We start from the raw sequence: 16,109 nt of genomic DNA, 5'->3' as shown, positions 1-16,109 counted from the left end.
CTGCTAGATAATTAGCTTATACATGAAATGCATAATATATATAAAAGGAAAACACAAAATAAATATACCTGGAAACGGGTGACCAGCAGAGTCACACTGGTAGTGAGGACCACCATTAACAAAGTTGTGCTGTTGTTCTCCTCCTCCTAGTGATGTTGAACCAACCGTTGGATAAGGGATTTGGCCATTTCCAACTCCAGTGTCACTGCAGTATACCAAAGGGTGTTAAATCTGTTTTTTTTTTTGAGCACGAATTTTATTAAACTACTATAAAGTCGTTACACTAGAGGATGAGATACCCAAATAGATATCAATTACAATTGGACAATCTTCAACAATCTTCCGCTTATTTATACCTTACATTTTTAGGGGCCATTCAAAAGGAATTAGAGACCAACAATAAGACAAAATATGGTCACCCAAACCTAAATAGAATTCACCCTTTATCAATTTTTTCGTAATGACAAAATTATCCTTTAATAATCGGAAGTTAAACAATAATTCGGTAGTTTTATTTTATTTTATTTTTTTTTTCGATATTTGGTGCGACCATAACCGGTAGTTGTGATACAAAATTAGGATCTGATTACTTGAAATAAAAAATGTGATCCGAAATTTTTCTGGATCTGCAGCAGCAGAAACATAATCGGTAGGTAACAATCTATTTTACCTACCGATTATGGTTGATGTTCTTGGATTTACAGTAGCATAAACGTAATCGGTAGATAATAATCTATTTTACCTACCGATTATGGATGATGTTCTTAAGAAACGATGAACATCAACCAGAATCGGTAGATAAAATGATTATTATCTACCGATTATTTTTGATTCAAAAAATTTAATTTTTCTGTACAAAAAATTAAACACAATCGGTAGATAAAGAACACAATTAACTGATTATGGTAGTACCAAAATCGAAAATTGAAGAATTTTTTTCAAGAACTCATTTTGGAGCCAGTATATAATCGGAAGTTTAATTAACTTAAAATACTACCGAATACGGTAATTCTCATTTCAAAATGCCACTATTAATCGGAAGTTACGTTTACTTACCTTACTTCCGATTGTTATAATTCCAAAATTTGGAAATTAAGGTTTTTATCCAAAAACTCATTTTGGGGCCAGTATATAACCGGCAGTTTTATTAACTTAAAATACTACCGAATATGGTAATTCTCATTTCAAAATGTCATTACGTAATCGGAAGTTAAGTTCACTTACCCTACTTCCGATTGTTATAATTCCAAAATTCGAAAAATTATGTTTTTTTTTTTCAAAAACTCATTTTGAGGCCAGTATACATTCGGAAGTTAAATTTACTACCGATTATGGTAGTACCAAAATTCAAAAATTGAATATATTCGGAGGTTAAATTAACATAATTTACTACCGATTGTGGCAGTACCAAAGTTAGAAAATTAAAGGATTTTGGCAAAATCTCATTTTGGGGCCGATATACATTCGCAAGTTAAATTTACTACCGATTATGGTAGTACCAAAATTCGAAAATTGAAGGATTTTTGAAAAATCTCATTTTAGGGACACAATTTACTACCGATTATGGTCGCACCAAAAATCGAAAATTGAATATATTCGGAGGTTAAATTAACATAATTTACTATCGATTGTGCAGTAAAGTTAGAAAATTAAAGGATTTTGGAAAAATCTCATTTTGGGATCGATATACATTCGGAAGTTAAATTTACTACCGATTATGGTAGTACCAAAATTCGAAAATTGAAGGATTTATGAAAAATCTCATTTTAGGGACACTATATATTCGGAAGTTTAATTAACACAATTTACTACCGATTATGGTTGCACCAAAAATCGAAAAAAAAAAAAAAAAAAAAAAAAAAAAAAACTATCGAATTGTTGTTTAACTTCCGATTATCCAAGGGTAATTTTGTCATTACGAAAAATTGATAACGGGTGGACTCTATTTAGGTTTGGATGACCCTATTTTATCTTATTATTGGCCCCTAATTCCTTTTGAGTGACCCCTAAAAATACAAGGTATTTATAGATGTGATATTCTTGGAGGTATAATATTTGTTCATGATATCTTTAATTTGACCACAGGAAGCTCCCTGGTGTAATGTTCTTCCAGCAAGTCTATGGCGCAACACGGCATGTTAAAATTCAAACACAATACGACATATTAAGTGAACTGGCATGACATGGACACATCACGTTTATTTAGTGTGCTGTGCTAGACAAATAAGCATCTCAACACGACACTGCATGTGTAAACACGCGACACAACGCAACACGACACGCTAAAAAAACACACCATTTCATACATACACTACTAAACAATACATCACACTTCATGAGTATTTCACAAAAACATATTTACTTTTAACTAGTTTTTGACAATTTCATTTTCGTTAATGCTGATTTATTTTTATCATCACATCTACTAACTAAAAAATCTGAAAAATATTTATTTGGAAAACATAAAATAATTATGCTAGCAAAGCACAACACGGCACATTACTTCACGTATGAGTCGCTCGCACATTCCATCCCAACACGCTAAATAGGTTACTTTGTGATCTGGGTTATACCGGACTGATACGTTTTACACATGTAGCACGCAACACGCTAAATTGGTTAGTTCAAACGCACATACTATTAAGCACCAATAAACTAAACCCTAAATTTTGGATTGATGAACTCTTCCGGAACTTAAAACCCATTTATAACTAATGATTGAATGCCATCTTGGATGATAGCGCAAGTGGAATTCTACTTTTGGTCTACTATACTATTGCTTTGTCCGTTCAAACTAGCATATGCAATCCAAGAATCAAAAATTTGTCCAATCAATTGATTCCCATTTATATTGTTGTACCTTGTATGTCTTAAATAAAGTCATCCCAAAGTTGGAAAAACATCTGCCCAAGGTAGCAAAAGCTACAAAGCTAGCTACAGTAGTAACTTTTTTCCCCTTTATTTGGAAGGAACCATAAATTTCACTTTCTTTATTAGGTTAATTTTGGAATGTAGTAGCATTTATCATAGATTTGGTCCTAGATTTTTGCTTTCCTTTTCTCAGATGACCAGCAACATATACTCTTTCAGTCTTTTGTCTACTTGTATACTACTGCATCACTTTTCTTATGCACCCTACCCAATCCGTATAATTTTGTTTTTCTCTCTGGCTAGCTACTTATGGTGTTTCTCCAACTTCGTCTATTCTCTTCATAACACATGTCAATGTCCGTGCAGGTATGCAAACTCTAGTTTTTCACACTTACGTTCTTCCATTTCTCTCCTATCCACAAGCGGGACGAAGAAAATCAAACCAAAATTGCAGAAAGTAGAGGTATCGAGAATGAGTCTTACATGTCACTCAACTTATCCTTTCTCATTCAAAAACCAAAATCAATATTTTCTGTGATTAACTTATGTACCATAAAGTAATAAACTAGCCATGTACTCAACTTAGAGTCATAGGTTTTTAATAGATCCCTTAGGCGTAGGGTGTTATACTTTGGTAGCCATTGCAAGTCATGTTAGTCACTGTGTCATCTTTTTTTTCATGTTATAACCCAGAAAATCTCAATGAATCTTACATTGGGGTGATCGTGTGGTGTGTCTAACAGGGACGTTTCTTACTGATTTTTAATCATCAGTAGCCAAATCTCTTCACTGTCATTTTCATTTTACCTTTACTTGAAACAAATCTCTTTACTATCGTTTTCGATTTAACGCTTTATTTTATATAATCAGAGTGACAAAACTCTCTCTCTTAATTTAAAGATCTGCCAAATAAAAATGACCGTCTTGCTTTTTTGAATTAACGGTCTGGGTATACTCATCCCAGACAATTGAATTTATCTGTACGTTTAAAGACCTTCCTCTATGATCATATTAGTCACAAAAATCGATCACATTGTGTATGTATGTGACCTATAGTCATTTCCCAAAGAGCAACCACAGTCATGGGACGAGACTAAATACCAAAAACCAGACCAATTGCTTAAAAAGTTTCGCATTTTTGGAGGTGAAGCGCAGTGGGGAAGAAGACTAAAATTTAGTCTGGCGAACGTATAGTCTACGTCTAATAATGAGCGGACTCTTTATCAACGTCTGGAGGTTAGGTGTAGATTTAGGACGGCTCATTTTCTTTGGACGGGCATTATACTAGCGCCTAGATTCAGATGGACATTACACGAGCGCATACAACGATGGGCGTTGATTTAACTCACGCCTAGCTCCAAATGCATCTACTCACAAGCGCTAGCTGTACTCACGCCCCCACCAATTTTGATTAGAGTCCGTGTGAGTGATCAAATTTAGTCCCAAACCCTAGAAAAATGTACTATATTTGGGTTTAGCCTTACCCACCGTGTTTCAATTCATGACCAAATTTGGTTATAGTCCACAGATTAAGTCGTGGCTGGCTGTGGATGCTAAGTGACCTAAAATGTTAGTAACATTTTCCAAACTTGATAACATCTTTTGCATTTGTTCATCTTCCTTTAAAAACATGTTTTCTCATCTAACAAACCTACAATTGAATTCTGGATAAGGTGTTGGTAACCAAACAACGAATGAGTCTAAAAACAAATTGCTACGTGCAGTACAACCCAAAGACTCCTATCAAGGTAAGTATTTTTAAATACATAGGATAGGATATCAGGTTTCTCAATATTTGTGATGTGCAGGCCAGTATGTAAGCAAAGGCGTTGCTGGAGCATTTTTAACAGCAAAATTCTCTTTTGGGGATTTTAATAAAGTGCCACACTTTCAATTTCATGTTTAAGAAATTGTCATCGTTTTTCTCAAAATTTATTTAATGCCACACATTTGACCTTTTCCATCCAAAAAAACTGTTGACATCAGTTAGTGCATAGGTGGCAGTTATCTATCTTAGTAAAAGACATGTACACCCTCAAATCATCTCCCTAAACCAACTGAGTTAAATCAATACAAATTGTTATCATTGCTATGAAATCCCACAGTCAACATTGATAAGAAATGAGTATCGGAGTCAGCCAACTGACTGGTCTAAGTTGGTTCCATTGCACGACCTAATTTGATGTGCACCATAGTGGTGCTTCATCAAGCCTGTGTAGCACCTGCATTCACCAACATATGTATTCTTGATGCTCAACTCCTTTTCAACTCTGCATGTAGCTTCTGCAACTGCTACCTCTCAGCATTACAGCCTATTCCTTGCATCACCACCCGCAACAAACTATTTCTCTGTAAAGCCACCATTCTCAGCTCACTGTCACTACCAACATCATCAGTTACAACCCTGCAAATTCTGTTCTTCCACCAACTTCACTTCCTTGTCATCTCAACAACAAACCTACACTTCTCTGTCATACATAAGCTACAACACATGTCTCCATCACTTCAACACAATGAGCATCACCTCCGCACTATGAGCATCAGCACATCATTTCTACAACAGTAACTCAAACATTTCAGCTCCAACTTCTCTCCATCACTGCAACAACAACAACTGCAATTTGTACCTAAAACCTAGGCATTCATCTATCCGATCTCCTCTTCATTGTTTGCTGCAGCTCAACATGTCTCTCAACTACAGCTATTTCACCGCACTGTAGACCTTAGTCCATTTTACATCTCCATCTTGTTCTCAACTCAAACCACTGATTCAAATACCAACTCCTCGATACATACTGCAGCTGCAACACCCATCAAGCCAAACAAACTCACAAGCCTAGCACCACCATCTTCTCAATTTCAGCTCAAGTACCCATCTCCTTCGACTGCCACAGACAAATCAGTTCAAACCATAAATTTCTCATGTCTTCATCTTAGATTCAAAATCATGTATCAAACCCATGTTCTTCTATGGGCAACAGAAATTTCATTATAGACTCACGTCAATTCTTCATCTCCTGCTCAAACAAATCCAACCAGTTCTTCTCTCTTCTTCCAATTCTAAAACCCCCCATGGCAATTCAATCTACATAAACTCAATCCTTCACAATTCTCGATCCGAAACTTCACAATTCACACAGCTCCAACAAACAAACAAATGTATTTCAATTATAGATTTTCTTATAAAAAAATAGAAATCACAATTGAGTATAATTTAGCCATTACACGAAATCATGAAACCACTCTTTCTGATTTTACAACCTTCCGATTAAACCCCTTATGTAATAAACCCTAACAACATCTTCCCAATTTATTCCCAAAACAATCTGATTAGGAATAACTTTACCACTTTCCAAAGAAATTGAAGTAATCAGTGATTTATGGTGATTCTGCTGGTGGTCGTGACCGTAAGAAAAAGAAGAAAAAAAGGAAATAGAGGCGAGAGAGTGAAGCAGAGAAGAAGAAGAAAAGGAAAAGAGAAGTGTGTCTCTTAGTTTAGGGTTAGGTTATAATAGAGTGGGATTAATTTTTTTATTAGATAAATGGTTAATAATATACCCGGTTTTTTGGGTCGACTCAGTCGGTCGATTAGTCCTGTGCAGCCCTAGTTGTTAGGAAATTGAGATGGCTATTTTGGTAATAATGCCACATGTTTTAGACTTTTCAACGACAGTTGACTAATCAAGTGGGCCTTAACAGAAAACTTTTATAAATTCTGAAAAAAATGGTGACACTTTATTAAACCGAAAAACCAAAGTGTGGCATTTTATTAAAATTTCCTTCTCTTTTCTTTTCTTTCGCTCGGTTGTGTACGCAAGATTAGAGCGACGTTTGAACAAACACAAATATATTTATCAACTGTCGTCACCAGCTATTTTTAACTCTCTTAAACTTGACTTCGACCAAGTCGATTAATATGAACGCCAGATGATCTCAAGATGTGCTTATACAGATAGTGATGTACTAGTACATTGGTGCTTGCAAACGTGCTTAATAAATTGGTTTAGGAGATGCTCCAAAACATGGGTTTTGTTAAATAAGGGAATCATATTTTACTAATTAGCAGCCGACCAAATAAAAAGTGATCCTCCAAAACATGATCAATTTTGATACCCACCTTATGGTTTTTGCAGTAAGCGCCCTGGCGGTAATAACTCAAGACAACATGAATCACATGATAGATTGTTTTAATCCACATTATTAAAAAAGAATTGCCTTAGTTTAAAGAGAATTACTTACAATTTTTCACTTTCTTCTTTTCTTTTAATGTTGATATTATTATATTATTAATCCCACATTGTCTGGATTAATTATCGAAGATCCTGCGGTTTATAATACTTAGGCGCAATTTTTATGGCAAAGAACAAAATTTTCTTTTTTTGTTGAGCTACGTGGATGAATAAATTGTGTTTTCCACTATGGAAAACTAGAGCAAAATGAACAGATTTGGTTTTCCAGGGCACCGCTAATATTTCTTTTTAATATAAAATGTTTTTTAAGATAAAGATAAAATATAAAATAATATATTTGGTGAGATAAAATGGGATAAAGTGAGATAAAAAAGGATAAAGGGAATAAAAAAGTAGTAAAGTAATATTGTTGGGGATCTGAAATTGTACTGGGCGAGGGAGGAATAAACGCCAGCGTTTTTTCTTCCAACGCCCGCGATTTTCCTTCCAACTCCCGGTTTTCCCACGCACGCTACATGTTCCATCTCACTTCACAAACCAACAAATTTGTTGAGTCCATAGTGGGATCAAAATCAACAAACTTCAAGTTTGTTGAGTCCATATGAACTTCTCTTAGGGCCTCTCCAATCATTGCCAATTAGTTTTGAGTTGGATGCTCGCATCCTAACATAGTATCAGAGTGGGTTATTCGTGTCGAGTCATTTGACCGCACCTTTACTCCTCCGCATCACCCTATTTATTATCCAGGTGTTAAATCCAGCGAGGCTACACGTGAGGTTACTCCACCGCGTCACCCAATTTATTGTCCACGTGTTAGATCCAACGAGGCTACACGTGAGGAAGTGTGTATATATTATTATTATTAGTCCCACATTGTCTGGGTTAATCTAAGATCATGCGGTTTATAATCCTTAGGGCCTCTCACTCATTACCAATTGGTTTTGAGTTGGATGCAAGTATTCTAATATTTAATTATATATCTTTGTTTTCTCTTGATCAGAAGTATCTATTTCAAAAATTGCTCGGTTAAAAAGTTATAAGATCTTGTGAAAGAGAATGATTTTTTATTTTGAAAAAAAAAGGTACAAATATCCTATGAAAATACGTCAAGGACAGCTGGATATTTCACGGTCCAAAACCATGAAAGACAACCAAATATTTCGTAAAATTTCTGGATGTTCTCTTGAACATATTTGAACTGTTATATATTCTAGATTTCAAAATGAGAATGATTATTAAGAGATTACTTATAGGGGTTTACTCAATAAATACTTTTAGTGATTTTTAAAGACTTTAACGGAATTTTAAAGTATTCTGTTATTGGTTGTCTACTTCTAAAATCTCTTTCAAAGTTTATGTTACTGGTTATAGATTGTTAAAAGGTCTTCTAAAGTTTGTGTTACTCGTTCTAAACTTGAAAATTCAAAGACTTTGTATATTTTCATATTTTCAAGACTTTGAGTGACTTTTGTGTATAAATTTTCCTTGATGAAAGTCTTGCAAAATATGTAAGATTTTAGAAGACTTCCAAAAAACTAAAACTAAAAATATTTCTTATTCTCTTTTATTTTATCTCAAAAATATACAATTTGTAAACCCATATCGCAAATGCATATATGCCTAAAAAAAATCATACATGCATATAAATTATATGATATGATTAAACATTTATTTACTTTATTTGTTTGTTAAAGATAATAGAAATTTTAAGTTTCCAATTTATTTGGTACAAATGTGTAATAATAATAATTGGTACTATTACTATTTATTGCATTTTATCGAACGAAAGAAAAATGGTGTCTACATAAGTTTTTAATTTTATTTTGTTGAAGCTAGTATAATAAATAAGGTATGACTAAATTTATATTTATAATATTAGTTTTTATATAAGCATTTAGATTTATGCAGATATCTATATAAAATTTTTTTTTACAAATCTTTGTAAGACAATATATAACTCTTCATAACTCTGCTAGAGTTTACCAAATTTTATACAACTTTCAGAAAGTTATAATTTTCATGACTCTTCTAAAATCTCCATTAATTTCATATTCAGATCCGTATTTGACCTTTGTCAACAACATTTGACCATCTTGAGGTTTCTGCTTTCTGGTTAGCAAGACTTGTGTACGCCTTTATAATAACAAGAGATTTTAGCCGTAAAGGGACTTGAAAATGGGTGAAATTTTGTCAATTCCAAAATAGCAACATATGATTAAAAGGGCGAGATATAACCACCGAAATATCATCCATGTCCTTGAAATGATGACGTATATGACTATATAACAAATGTAGTATGAATAATTTTCCGAGTGCACTAAGATTGTGCTCTAAAAATTGACTTAATTAACAGTCCTATATTTGAGTATGCAATATGAGTCCAATAAGAGTGCATTCCCATCCTTAACTGGTCAGTTGGACTCATTTGACTTGTCAAGGATGGTTTTCTCCTGGTCCTTGATTAGTCAATTGGACTCCAAGAGGACTCGTTTTTAAAAAATGTTATGAAAACTCTAATATGTGGGGTAAAAATGGTATAAGAACTTTGCAGAAAAGTCAAAAATGTTGATGTTCAAACTTTGATAAGGAACAGTGAATGTCCGAGTTTCACCCCTTTTAAAGTCCGAAATTGATAAACACACCGAATATATAATCCCGAAAAACCTCATGCCTCCCACATATCTGTAGGGCCCGAAAATCCTACAACCAAAGCTTTATGATAATCTACGAGATAAACTAAGAAACCATAGTGAAATACTTCAAATCTTTTATTAAAACTTAGATAAATACAAAGATGATGTGAGTAAACCCTAACTTGGAAATAAATAACTTTCTCTCTCCTAAATATCTTATCTCAGCTCACAAAAAAGATATCTCCCTTTACAATATTGGTCCCTTTTATAGGGGTTTAAATAGTGGAGGACAGCTAATAAAGCCCCTATTTTCGGATCTGACGCGCGTCAACGACGCATGCTCACACTGATGTTTTCTGCACTGCTCTTTATTGCCGCATAGCTCTTCACACTTTTACTGTGATCTGGTGACGTCATCAGACTCGTCATCCTGGATATGTTGTATGCGTTCGTGTTCGCTTAATACTAAATGTATTAATTCGCGTTACTAATAAGTGTGCGGTATTTTGCATCTACCTTTTGCCTCTTCTCTTATCGTTCTTTCAAAGAGGGAGCGATGAGAGAAATTCTAATTTTCCTTTTGCCGCACCAGTTCATCTTTTCATACTCCTTTAACTGACGTTTTTCCGGAATTTCGGCATGGTAAACTACACGTGTTGATTTTACCACTCATCGTTCAATACGTCCGTGTAGGATCTGACAACCGTGTCTTCGTATCTATATAAGTCTTTTGATTTATGCAGATATCTATATAAAAAATTTTTTTACAACTCTTCAGGACTCTATAAATCTTTGTAAGACAATATATAACTCTTCATAACTCTGCAAGAGTTTACCAAATTTTATACAACTTTCAGAAAGTTATAATTTTCATGACTCTTCTAAAATCCCCATTAGTCTCATATTCAGATCCGTATTTGACCTTTGTCAACAACATTTGACCATCTTGGTTTCTGCTTTCTGGTTAGTAAGACTTGGGTGCGCCTTTATAATATCAAGAGATTTTAGTCGTAAAGGGACTTGAAAAAGGGTGAAGTTTTGTCAATTCCAAAATAGCAACATATGATTAAAAGGGCGAGATATAACCACCGAAATATCGTCTATGTCTATGAAATGATGACGTATATGACTATATAACAAATGTAGTATGAATAATTTTTCGAGTGCACTAAGATTGCGCTCTAAAAATTGACTTAATTAACAGTATTATATTCGAGTATGCAATATGAGTCCAATAAGAGTGCATTCCCATCCTTAACTGGTCAGTTGGACTCATTTGACTTGTCAAGGATGGTTTTCTCCTGGTCCTTGATTAGTCAATTGGACTCCAAGAGGACTCGTTTTTAAAAAATGTTATGAAAACTCTAATATGTGGGGTAAAAATGGTATAAGAACTTTGCAGAAAAGTCAAAAATGTTGATGTTCAAACTTTGATAAGGAACAGTGAATGTCCGAGTTTCACCCCTTTTAAAGTCCGAAATTGATAAACACACCGAATATATAATCCCGAAAAACCTCATGCCTCCCACATATCTGTAGGGCCCGAAAATCCTACAACCACAGCTTTATGATAATCTACGAGATAAACTAAGAAACCATAGTGAAATATTTCAAATCTTTTATTAAAACTTAGACAAATACAAAGATGATGTGAGTAAACCCTAACTTGGAAATAAATAACTTTCTAGCTCACAAAAAAGATATCTCCCTTTACAATATTGGTCCCTTTTATAGGGGTTTAAATAGTGGAGGACAGCTAATAAAGCCCCTATTTTCGGATCTGACGCGCGTCAACGACGCACGCTCACACTGATGTTTTCCGCACTGCTCTTTATTGCCGCATAGCTATTCACACTTTTACTGTGATCTGGTGACGTCATCAAACTCGTCATCCTGGATATGTTGTATGCGTTCGTGTTCGCTTAATACTAAATGTATTAATTCGCGTTACTAATAAGTGTGTGGTATTTTGCATCTACGTTTTGCCTCTTCTCTTATCGTTCTTTCAAAGAGGGAGCGATGAGAGAAATTCTAATTTTCCTTTTGCCGCACCAGTTCTTCTTTTCATACTCCTTTAACTGACGTTTTTCCGGAATTTCGGCATGGTAAACTACACGTGTTGATTTTACCACTCATCGTTCAATACGTCCGTGTAGGATCTGACAACCGTGTCTTCGTATCTATATAAGTCTTTTGATTTATGCAGATATCTATATAAAATTTTTTTTACAACTCTTCAGGACTCTATAAATCTTTGTAAGACAGTATATAACTCTTCATAACTCTGCAAGAGTTTACCAAATTTTATACAACTTTCAGAAAGTTATAATTTTCATGACTCTTCTAAAATCCCCATTAATCTCATATTCAGATCCGTATTTGACCTTTGTCAACAACATTTGACCATCTTGGTTTCTGCTTTCTGGTTAGCAAGACTTGGGTGCGCCTTTATAATATCAAGAGATTTTAGCCGTAAAGGGACTTGAAAAAGGGTGAAGTTTTGTCAATTTCAAAATAGCAACATATGATTAAAAGGGCGAGATATAACCACCGAAATATCGTCTATGTCTATGAAATGATGACGTATATGACTATATAACAAATGTAGTATGAATAATTTTCCGAGTGCACTAAGATTGCGCTCTAAAAATTGACTTAATTAACAGTATTATATTCGAGTATGCAATATGAGTCCAACAAGAGTGCATTCCCATCCTTAACTAGTCAGCTGGACTCATTTGACTTGTCAAGGATGGTTTTCTCTTGGTCCTTGATTAGTCAATTGGACTCCAAGAGGGCTCGTTTTTAAAAAATGTTATGAAAACTCTAATATAATGGGTAAAAATGGTATAAGAACTTTGCAGAAAAGTCAAAAATGTTGATGTTCAAACTTTGATAAGGAATAGTGAATGTCCGAGTTTCACCTCTTTTAAAGTCCGAAATTTATAAACACATCGAATACATAATCCCGAAAACCTCCTTCCTCCTACATATCTTGAAGGCCCGCCACCAATAAAAGTGGCCCTTACTAATCCCAATGGACAGCGGGCCCAGAATCTGTGAGGGGTCGAGTTTGTTACGGTGAATTTTCCCGGTGATTCAATCCCTGCCCTATAAAGTTCCTGTTTGGTGAAAACTCTAGCTATCAAATGTGGAGCTTGGGATGGTCTGGGGCGGGTATGGGGCGGGTAGTGTCAATCCCAGTCACTGTCCCGTTCGTAAAAAAAATACCCATCCCCGCCCCGTTACCTATATGAATTGGGGCAGGGTGGGTATGGGGAATATCCATATGGGGCGAGTTTTTCCTGGGTTACCCGTAACACTGAATTAATACATAAATTTGATTATAATCAAAACTTAGATATGATTCAAACAAAAATAATAACATAAGAACAACGCATTCTGAAATCTTAAATTCAATAATTTATCTTAAAGTGAACAAAAGAATCTGTTAATCACTTATTAGTTTTTCTGTTTTTTCCTGTCCCGTTCTATCTTCGTCCACGTTAACCATTTCATTATCTGCTTCATTTTCTCTATTTTAACTTTTAGAGAATGTGTCTGATCACAAAAAAAAAGAAAAAAAACTGATGAATGTACAAGAACGATCGAGAATATGATAAATGAAAGAAAGCTCGACTAAGTGGTGGAAGTATAAAAATTATACACATTGTTGCATAAAAGTCTAAACCCCTAAGTTGTGAAAGATACAGGGCGGGTATGGGGCAGGGACCTTGAATCCCATCCCCACCCCATCCCCGTAGCTTAGTTTTCGGGTATTATCCATACCCGACCCATCGCCATTTGTACGGGTAAAACACTACCCGAACAGGACGGGTACCCACGGAGATGAATTTGGGTGGGGCAAATGGACATCCCTAAGTAGAGCCAAAAAATATTTAATTTTATTTTGATTCGTGCTATCACACGCATGACCTTATAATAACAGTTATAAGGTCGGACATTTCAACCATACGATACGATGTTATCTTTCTGGAAATCACTATCTTATTTTTATACCCTCTACTTTTCTTTCTAATCGTCTCCCATGATGAAAACTAAATATTTTGGAGAACCACCATTAATAGGTCTGACCATCACTTTCTTCTTCTGAATTCTATCTCACGCGTCTACCAAAAATTCATCTCTTCCCCCTTTTAATTTGATTCAAAACTTGTATAATCCTTACAATTTCGGAAGAAAAAGCTAACTTTCATATTTGCCGAATGGTAGATCTAGTTAAGCAATCTGTTTTCTACTTTGGATTTGATTTATTTTCATCGGTGTACAACAATTCCTTCTTTTTTTTTTTATAAAATTATTGTAGTTGCAGGAAATCCTACAACCACACCCTTATGATAATCTACGAGATAAACTAAGAAACCATAGTGAAATATTTCAAATCTTTTATTAAAACTTAGACAAATACAAAGATGATGCGAGTAAATCCTAACTTGGAAAATAAATAACTTTCTCTCTCCTAAATATCTTATCTCATCTCACAAAAAAGATATCTCCCTTTACAATGGTGATTGGTCCCTTTTATAGGGGTTTACATAGTGGAGAACAGCTAATAAAGCCCCTATTTTCGGATCTGACGCGCGTCAACGATGCACGCTCACCCTGATGTTTTCCGCAACTGCTCTTTATTGCCGCGTAGCTCTTCACACTTTTAGTGTGATCTGGTGACGTCATCAGAATCGTCATCCTGGATATGTTGTATGCGTTCGTGTTCGCGTAATACTAAATGTATTAATTCGTGTTACTAATAAGTGTGCGGTATTTTGCACCCACATTTTTCCTATTCTCTTATCGTTCTTTCAAAGAGGGAGCGATGAGAGAAATTCTAATTTTCCTTTTGCCGCACCAGTTCTTCTTTTCATACTCCTTTAACTGATATTTTTCCGGAATTTCGGTATGGTAAACTACACGTGTTGATTTTACCACTCATTGTTCAAAACGTCCGTGTAGGATCTGACAATCGTGTATTTCTATCTATATTACCATTAATGCGTCTGTAAAAGAGATATATCGGGATAAGAAGATATGATTGTTGTAGCAAAAATGTTCCTACAACACTCCTCGAGATTTGTACAGAAATGATATAATCTTAATCGTTGGATGGCGAAGATTAATACCTGATGGATGATTTGTAGACCATTGAGATGATCCACAACTTTTCCTCGTGATGCGTCCTTGATGATAGGAAAAATCCTCCTCATCTCTTCAATTCTCTTGGCTTTCTAATACTCTTAATGAATGTAGAAAAGGAGGTGGGTGCCTGCAAAGACACTCCGATGCCTTAATGAGTAAGGAGCTCTAAACAGGTTTTAGTGGAGAGAAAAGGATTTGAATTGTGTACCTTTATTGTTGAAATCCCTCCTTGATGAGTGCCAAATATTGTATATATTTATCCCTTTTTCTTTGGCATTTAACTCATCTTTTGTGCATTAATTCTACATTTTATCCCATATTCTGTATTTTCATTGTTTTCAAGAATAAATATTTTTATTAATTAATTTTGCATTTTTAGGTAATAAATAAAGTTCGGATGAGTCGCGGAGCGAAAAGAGCAGAAAAGTAGTGAAAAGCCGGGAGAAATTACGCAAGGAAGCCGCGAAGAATGGTGCGCACAACCTCATTTTCTACACACAAAAGCGCCTCCGTTCTCAGCCGTCAGATCAGTTCCCAGAAGCATCCGATGGTCGCTCCTTCATAGATCATCAAAATCTGAAGTCTCTGCCAAGCACCACAGCGCTGAAATTCCAAGCCTTCAGATTAGATGGTTGTTGAATCCAACGGTCGCTCCCTTGCTGTTCATCAACGTTTGATATCTCCGCCTTACACTACAACACCTAACTCCATCTGGCATCGTTGATTTTGTTGTATTATATAATCCAGCGGTCGCTACAAGCTTCACTTCATCTCACCGTCCGATTGATCTTTCATCTCCCTATCCCACGGCTCAGCGTCGCAGATCATCAAACTCGATACACTCGCCTCACACCCTAGCGACCGAGCACCTACACCTCAAACAAACGCACCCTTCCCTTTCTCCTTCGAACCATCTCCTCCATCACCCCCTCTGCAGAACCGCCATGCCCCGTACCACCACCATGTCCGTCTCCATCACCACCACCTCACCCCACATCACTCCACTATTTTCTCCCCAAATCACTCTACCTATACCCATCATCACTATCACGTTTTACATCAACTAATCTCCTCAATTTCTCATCTCTGCCGACTGAAACCCTAGGTGAGAAATTGAAGATATAAGTTGATGTTAGAGCAGCAATTGGAGCGGGAGATGACTCAGGAAGAGAAATAGAAGGATGGGTCGACGAGATGGAGCGAGAATTTCATCAACAGTAGGTAAATTAATTTTTCACCAAAACCTAATTTTACTGACTTT

Source organism: Papaver somniferum, unplaced genomic scaffold (genome assembly GCF_003573695.1).
Source record: "Papaver somniferum cultivar HN1 unplaced genomic scaffold, ASM357369v1 unplaced-scaffold_10, whole genome shotgun sequence".
Classification (NCBI taxonomy): Eukaryota; Viridiplantae; Streptophyta; class Magnoliopsida; order Ranunculales; family Papaveraceae; genus Papaver; species Papaver somniferum.
This window is presented reverse-complemented; position numbering follows the sequence as displayed.